The 9047-nt window shown below is 41.9% G+C and overlaps 1 long non-coding RNA gene across 1 annotated transcript; it reads right to left on the bottom strand.

Moving 5' to 3' along the window:
* Positions 1-4610: 4610 nt before the first annotated feature.
* On the bottom strand, positions 4611-8764 carry LOC310675133. Its single transcript, XR_014509972.1, has 2 exons — positions 8528-8764; positions 4611-6671 (listed from the first exon to the last, which is right to left on the bottom strand). It is a non-coding gene; the product is annotated as an uncharacterized lncRNA (long non-coding RNA).
* Positions 8765-9047: the final 283 nt, after the last annotated feature.

Raw genomic sequence — 9047 nt, 5'->3', positions numbered from 1 at the left:
CCCAGCTTCTGCCCTCTGCAGCCTCTGAACTATGCCCTTCTGCAAACCACTGTTCTAAATCTATACTACCCTCCTATTCTTGGGAAGGTTCAGGAGAAGGGGGTGGTCCCCACCATTTCTCCTCAGTCCAACCCCTGACAGGCGGAGAGGCAGCGGAGTGCTGTCACTGGGCTCCGCACTCAGCCTCCTTCCCACGGCATGTGCTGGGCAGGGATGGGATGCGCGGAGGGTGATCTTCGCCCTCGCTTGTTCCAGCCCCTTCCCGGCTCCTGGGCTCCCAGCAATGGCGGAAGATGTCAGCCCCCTCAATATTGGGGTAGGTGGGTTCCCTGCTTCAAAATATTGAGGGGTCTGAAGCCCCTTGCACACCATATACAACTGGGGGTTGGAGACTGACAGTGTTAAGACATTGGCCATTAGATTCATTCAGAGTTTATTTCCATAGTTTTATAGCAGCAGCACCAAATTTAGCCACTTTTAAGGTATTCTCTGGTTTCCTGTCCTCTATTAGATATTTTTAAGTAGTGGTTTCTTAAGTAGTGGTTAAGAAAAATTGAATTTGAACTTAACAGCTTTACCAGTAGAGATTTCCCTCTATAGTTGTTTTGTACTGCTGCAAACTTGTGGTTTCCCCCCAAGCCTGCTGATCCACACTTGCGGAATGTTTGCTAATGGCATATATAGCATTCTTTCCATCGGGAGAAGAAATAACTTTATCACAGAGACCTCCAATATAGTTGTCTCCACCTACCATTAAGACTTACCATTTTCTAAGCTTATTTTGTAATCTGTTTTAAGCCTGCTGCACATTCAAATTGTTCTGTTCTGTTAAGTTGCTCAGTACTCTTCCTTCTTGTTAATCTTTTCATTTTCTACCTGAAGTTTCTGTACTCTTCATACAGATGGTAACCATTTAAATCCTTTATTGTGGTTATTGTTTTTCTGTGCCCTTCCTGTGTGGTCTCATCAGTCTTTTGTTTTCAGTATCATTATGATCTGCTAATACAAACTGTAGCACCAATGGATTTAAGAAGTATGCTTTTGACTGGGAGGACATTGGCATTTACACAATCTGTGACCTGCTTCCCAGAGGGAGAGCAATTTCCAAAGAGGAACAGCAAGGAAAATTAAAAGTAGGACTGCCATACTTCCCTGACATTACCAGGATTTCAAAGGTGGAATTGACATGGGGGGGGGGGGGATTTCCTAAAGGTGGCATTTTATCCTGCATCTTAGGCAAGTCAATCAAAAAATTGCAGGGTTTTGGCATTCTTGTAAAAAAAAAAAATCAACTCACTAACTTTGAGGTTTGTCTTAAAAAAGCTCACTTCTCAAAATATGGCAACCTTATCAAAATGCACTCATACTACCTGGTTTCAGGTAGCTCGGGCTCATTCTTTTGCACTTAGTTTGGAGCAAAGGGAAGAGGACCTACGCACACTTATGGTACCTTGTTTTAATCCTTATTCAGCAGACCAACTTATGATTGAAAGGTGCTGCTTCCCAAATATACAGCAATGTATTACATCATGAAGCAGGGGGTGCTAGAGGCCTTCAAACTGTATGGGAATCTGATTTAGGCTACTCAATTGAAAATCACAAATGGGAGGGTATCTGGACCACTCCCCTGCTCAAAACCATCTCTACTCGCCCACAAGAGGCCTCACTCAAGGTCATCCTCCGATGCACTGGATGCCAGTCAGGCTGGCAAAAAGTAATCCCTCCCTTTCCCCTTTCTGTTGGAAGGGCTGCACAAAAGCTTGGTTCATTTATTCATGATTGGTGGGAATGCCCTTATGTTAAAAGCTTTTGGAAGAGAGCGTTCACCATTATATCCACAATTACAGCCAACCCTTTTCTCCAAATCCTGCCTCAGCCCTAGTATCTTTGGACATAGACTTAGGCTCCACCCTGTGCCACAGTGAACTAGTAGGCTTCTTACTGACCTCAGCACAAGTAGCAAGAGCTCAGGAATGGAAGAACCAGACTGAAATACCCCTGAACATATTGGAAAATACAGCAATGTCTGAGCGTCTCACCAGACTCAGGAAGGCAATTAAAAGCATAATGAACAGAGACACCTTCCAAGAAACATGGACCCCTTTCTTTAACTATGTTAATGACCAAAATCAAGATCTTCTTATATCAACCTGCTCAACATTCTCAGTGGAGAGGTTATGCCAAGTACAGTAGTACCTCCGGTGATGTAACCATCTGGTTACATAAACTTCAGGATGTGAAAGCAGCAAACCCGGAAGTATTTGACTGGGTTTTGCCGTGCAGGCATACAGAGAAGCGGTCCTCAGGTTGTGGAAACCTCGGGATCCGACCGGACCTCCGGAACAGATCCTGTACGCAACCGGAGGTACTACTGTAATATGTTTGAATGTTGAACAGATAAGTGTATGTCTAGAAACAATGGATAAAACAAACACCATTAGTTATACTGCTGGATAAGTGTTTAATGGTTATTATATTTGTATTCGTATGAAACCAATAACAAGTTGTTGTTGTTTTTTTAAAAAAAGATGTATGATTTTGCTTACTGAATTATTCAGCTAGTGGTAATTCAATTTAGGCTACTCTTCAGGAATATGACCTTTTCCTTGATTTTCCCTAGAGCAACTAGACTTTCAGAATTCCTGTACTGTTTATGTCATCCAAGGCTTTTCTTTTGATGATGTGAATTTGAGATTTTATAGCCCCATATTTCCTAAGTGGGGCTGAAAAAGCCAGAAGCCTTCATACAGTTGTATTCCTCAAAGAGCGATGAGAAATCAGGCACCATTCCAGAAACAACAACTGCTACTCAAAGTCATTGCTACTTTGAATGTGACATTGTTGAATATATACCACTTGAAAACAGCCCATTAGTCTGCATCTTTCTGTATCTAACATGGCCAGTTTTAAAACTGGAAATGTGAAGGTGCTGAAACTATGTCCTCACCTCTGATTTTCCATGTGATTTTTATAAGAAACTGCATCAACAGCTTGTGTAGTCCACACTTTATTCTGTTTCACCTCCCAATCAATAATCTACTTTGGGATTTCCTGATATGAAATGCAGTTTGCTTTGACAAACATCTTGCATTATCCTTTTATCCTTCAATACATCAGAATGTTCCCCACTCTAATTGTTGGAGGAGGGGTTCTGAGACTGCAAATTGTGTGCCAGACTATTAGGCTGCGGTGCCAACATTGTCTACTCAGAAGTAAGTCTAATTGAATTCAATGATGCTTACTCTCAGGTAAGTGGGGGTTAGAATTACCATCTCATTTAGATTAATGGGGGGGGGGTGATGGAGGAGAGAATTCATGGTTTTTCTTGTATTAATTGAATACTGTTTAGCATATTGCCTAGATTTTTTTATTATGACTTAAACAAAACACAAAAATGATCTGAGGAAGAAAAATGAAGGAGGGCAGTCCATAAACTCGAGAGGAGGAATCACCCATGTACTGGAAGCACACAAAGACAGCACAAGTAACACAGAGAGAAAAAATCAAGAGCACAAACTGAACTAAGGTACTCAGAAGATACAGTTGTACCCTTCAGACTAGGCTATGGAGTCTTAACAGATTCAAGATGTGCGGGTTCCACTTGGCATGATTTTCCTGAGGATTACTAATGTTTGACTGTTGTCTCTTGCTCTTTGGATGTGCATTTGTCACATTTGTGGACTTCAGGCTTCATACACCCAGCTTTGGAGTGATACCCACATGGTAGAAACACAGAAGTGCAGTCCCCACCCCCAGTAAGCAATAAACAGATTTGTAGCACAAGGACATTGTATGTAGGAAGAGATGCGCAAATTTGGTTTATGTGCATATAGCTGTGATGTGTGTGTGTGCAGGATTTGTAGGCTTTGTGCTCCCATCCCTCTACTACAGAAAAAGGATTGACAGGCACATGTATGAAATGGCTGAGAGCATGTGGGATTTTGGGCAAGATGGTCTTAGTAGGCTTCCTTCCCTAACTGGACACACCACCTTCGTTCTGCTCACTGCCCTTTCACTTCCCTCAGCACCACCTCCCAGAAAGAGAGCTTGTGGGTGTTTGTGCTCTGCTTTGCTCTTTTCACTACTTCCTGAGAGGACAACTAAACAGGTAGAAGTGGCCAGGAGCCTCCAGGGGCCAGCAGTTGCCCATTGAGGGGTCTGTGGGCCTTTGCAGCTACTTTGCAGGTACCAAAAGCCCTTGACACCTACCCAAGTGGTATTTTTATATTTGTGGTGTTTCCACGATGCAACAGAAACAGGAAGTCTACAACCATTCCTGGTCATAACGAAGCTACTGGAAATGGATGTATCGTTCAGTTTAACATTAAAATATCAACAGAATACTGTAAATAGTACATCAAAGAGTCAGCAACTAAAGTTTCAGCCCCATGGAAAAGACGAGTATTTCTGTGGGTGGCATTCACTGTTTTAATTGCAGGCATTACTGTGGATTTCACCCATCAAATCAGACAAAGGCACCCTAACCACAAAATCATTATGTATTGCTCATTGCATGCCAGCTTCAGTAAGACTAAAAGAAAGCTATACAGAAATCCTGCACTGAGAAAGCAATAATGTGCTTTTACCGGCAGAAGGAGGAAGAGTCTTAGTTCAGCTATCTTCAATTTATTAGATAATGCTCTGTGACAATGAAGGACAAAGACAATTCACTATGTGCCTGACAATTGATCGTTTCTATGTAAAGCCAAATTACAAATTGCCAGCCTCCCATATTAAAGGATCAGAAAGATTAGTATAAAACATATTTGGAAAGAAAACTATATATCCATATCAAAATGCAGATTAATAATAGATAAATTTGATTTTCACAGATGAAAGTACCATGAGAAATCAAGTTTTTATAATAGACAATCATATTAAGCATTTGTGCCACATAAAGTGCTCACTATTGAATAAAAATATTGATCAGGATTTTTTTGTGGGGGGAGGAATCCAATGCATAGGGCATCTGTCAAAGTTTCAAGGGCCCAGTGAAAATGTGAACAGCAGGCACCTTTAATTCTGTATTTACATACCGAACCCTAGAAAAATTGATCCATTTTAAACATTTGGGTGCAAAGAAGGAAAGTTAAAAGAATACCACTGCACTGATGTCCAGTTATCTTTTCCCTCATCATGTCTTGGCTTTACCTTGGCCAACCACTTGCATGCTTTATAAAAATCTATCTCATTCAGGACCTCATGTAGACAGTTGCCAGACAGAGGCATCTGGGGAGCCTACAAGCAGGTCTGGAAGGCAATGTTGTTGTTGTTTCTTCCCGAGAATTGACAGTGAGTGATTCTGAAGGTTTATTTAGCTATTGTGGTTGATAGCCAAGGGGAAATGAAAGATATTGTCCACTAAATGTCTCATTAACCTTTGTTAAAGAAACCCATCTGAATTAGCTATTATCTTATGATAGCAGATCCCTTACTATGGCTTGAGTGAAGTAGTAATCAATGTCTTTGAGTGACCCCAATTTTTACTACTGGGGGGGGGGGAGAGAAATATCTTTCTATCCACTTTCTTAAAAGCACTTATTTATAAATCTCGTGTGTGTGTATGTGCAACCTAAAAAGGACCAAACTTTTTAATCTTTCCTTATAAGGAAGGATCTCCACTTATGTTCATATTAATTTTTGATACTCTTTTCCATACCCTTTTTAGTTACACAATTTATACGTTTTGCAGTGGGGCAACTGGAACTCTACACACTGTATATTCTAAACATGATAGATTAACAAAATTGAATTATGGTACTTGATGTTGTGCTTACTTTTTACTACCTCACTGCTTGAATATTCAGCGACCTGTTAACGGTGCACTCAAAGTAGTTGTTTTTGTGTGTGTTGTTTCTGTCCCAAGATCTCTCTCCTTGTATGGGAATCCCATTTGCCACATGGAGTTTGCTGCCCACCCACCGAGGCTTGGAGAGGTTCCTTTGGAGTTCTTTATAGGGTGCTTGGAATTTCACCATCTGAAAACACATGATTTTGGCACTTGGGTTTTTCAGGCTGTTTCTACTCCCCCATCTGAATCAGCCTAGCCACCATTGGTTCGCTTCTGCCCGATCCCACCTGCTGACTGGCCCTTTCTTGCCTCCCTGTAGAATGGCTGACCATACATCTTTTACTTCCTGCTGTCACAGTTACTGAACAGTAGTAGAATGTGCATCCAGACACTCCTCGTCATCTGCTGTGCCAAAGTGGCACGGAAGTCAATATTCCTGCAAGAACAGAAATTAACAAAAATAGGTGAAACAGACAGACCAATAAAGTCCAGCATTTCAATACTTCTTAAAGAAAATATGACTTCTCATCAGTCTTGACTTAGACAAAGTTATAATTTCCCTGGACACTGAACCTTGTGACATGCTGTTGGCATCCATCTGTCTCGAGAGACAATGGTGAAGTCAAACGGTTGTGTTAAAGGCACTGAAGTGACCTGCCCGGGGCACAAACCTGGGCAGTGTGTCTGGTGGTCCTAGGCTGACCAGACAAGATCTCCCTTTTGGCCTCACTGATGTGGTCCAAAGGAAAGCAGTTGGCACCAGCTTGGCTGCAGGAGTTGCCAGAAGGAGGTGTACAAGGCACCCTCAAACCATCTTAGGGACTCCACTCTGGATCCGTGTAGGGTTTACTCCTGAGTCTTTTCTTCTCCCAAGGATATCCTGCAAGGCAGCAGAAGTTTCAGATCAGATTCTTCCTTCTCCTAGATGGGCTACCTTCTCGGGTTGACAAGCCTCATCTGCCACTCACTTCCCTCTACAACGCATGCAAAAACCACCTTTTTGACCATTGGATCCACTACTGGCCTCATCCACTCAATCCACAAGAGCATGTCTGTATATGCAGGGGAAGTCCCTAGCTCACCAACGGTTTGAGACCCATCAGCTTCCCTCACCTGATTTAGCTGGCCACTCAAAACCATTTCACAGGGTGTGGCTACTGTTGCTCTGTGGAAACTTGTGACAAAGTTGTTAAAAATATATACAGTGTTTAAAGAATCCTTATCATTTTATGATTGGCAAGCAGATTTTGTTTGCAAGAGTAACAAGGACTGGATTCCTGTGTCAATTCCCTTGAGTCAGAGATGGGTGTACAACCCTAAATGAATTGCACAAAAATCAGCTGTTGCAGATGTGGTTAGGGAAGGAGAACCACCTTATTCTTTTGATTGTAAATGGTTTTAACTGATTTTAATATTGTATTTTTATATTGTTGTACAGTGGTACCTCGGGTTACATACGCTTCAGGTTACAGACTCCGCTAACCCAGAAATAGGGCTTCAGGTTAAGAACTTTGCTTCAGGATGAGAACAGAAATCGTGCTCTGGCGGCACAGTGGCAGTGGGAGGCCCCATTAGCTAAAGTGGTGCTTCAGGTTAAGAACAGTTTCAGGTTAAGTATAGACCTCTGGAACGAATTAAGCACTTAACCCGAGGTACCACTGGAATCTGATTTTGGGGTCCTTTTGGTGAAGGGTGGGTAAGAAATCAAATAAACAACAGTGATTTTAAAAACCTGAATAAATTAGCCAAAGAACATAGCTTTGAAACATATAAGACTTCCAATCTTGATAAATAGGGCTGGTTAGTTAGTTAGTTAGTTAGTTAGTTAGTTAGTTAGTTAACTTTCTAGCCAAGCCAAAACCTTAGGGCAGGCGATAACAAGTTAAACTGTTAATTTTGCCAAATAAAATCCACTTGAAACAGATAAACCATATCAAAAATAGAAAAGAAGTAGGTTATCAGCCAATCTCATATGAGGATAGGTTAAGTGCAAAATGAGATTTGGATTTGTCCACAAAGAAAGATTAGGACTAATTATATGCTTAACCCAGTCTAGTGTCAAAGCTCTTTCTTACTGTCTTTCACAATTGTGGGATAAACACATAAAAATGCCAGCATTCCAGATATGAGTCAAGTGAGTCTTCTTTGAGATCTAACAGAATCACTATACCTTTCATCAACAATACAGAGAAACACCAAAAATGCCTCAGCTAGATGGATTCATATTGCCATACATTGGATGGTGTGAATTTGGTGAGACATCAGAAGTGTTTTCCCTGGTCGCAAAACACACCTGCCCAAAGCCTCATACTTGTTCAGGGACTGGGCAGAGGGGGAATGGTGGAGACCGCCTACCCAGCTTGACCCTTCCAGAGAAGAGGAAGACAGTTTAGATTTACAACAGGGGTTTGAGGGGGGTCACAGCTCAGAGGCAGATGAGGGGGAAAGCTGGTAAATAATGGGAGAGGAGGAGGAGGAAGCACCTATACACCTAACTGTGAAGACATGTTAATATATTAAATGTTAATAAACTCAATGGTGTAACGTTGGAAAATGTTGATTACTTTCCTACCTAGGCAGTTATCTTTCCACAAGGGCCAACATTAACGCTGAAATCCAGCATCGCCTGAGCTCTGCGAGTGCGGCTTTCTCCCGATTGAAGTGCAGAGTGTTTGAGGACCGGGACATTCACACGGAAACCAAAATGCTTGTTTAAAAAGCTACTGTACTACCAACCTTACTATATGCTTGTGAAACATGGACCACTTATCTCCAACTCCTCGAAAGATTCCATCAACGGTGTCTCCGAAAAATTTTGCACATCACTTGGAAAGACAGGCAAACTATCAGTGTACTGGAAGAAGCAAAGATCACCAGTGTCAAAGCAATGATTCTTCAACATCAACTCATTGGACTGGTCATGTTGTGTGGATGCCTGATGATCGTCTTCCAAAGCAACTACTCTATTCCGAACTTAAAAGTGGAAAGCGTAATGCTGGTGGTCAACAAAAAAGCATTAAAGACTGTCTCAAATCTAAAAAAATGTAGCATAAACACTGACAACTGGGAAACACTGGCCTGCGAGTGCTCCAGTTGGAGAACAGCCTTTACCAAAGGTGCCATGGGCTTTGAAGACACTCGAACTCAGGATGCAAGGGAGAAATATGCTAAGAGGAAGGCACACTTGGCAAATCCACACTGTGATTAACTCCCGCCCAGAAACCAATGTCCCCCCTGCGGAAGGACATGTGAATCC

Source organism: Podarcis tiliguerta (genome assembly GCF_965153285.1).
Source record: "Podarcis tiliguerta genome assembly, chromosome: 3".
Lineage (NCBI taxonomy): Eukaryota > Metazoa > Chordata > Lepidosauria > Squamata > Lacertidae > Podarcis > Podarcis tiliguerta.
The sequence above is the reverse complement of the archived record's forward strand: the minus strand, read 5'-3'. Positions and strand labels throughout refer to the sequence as shown.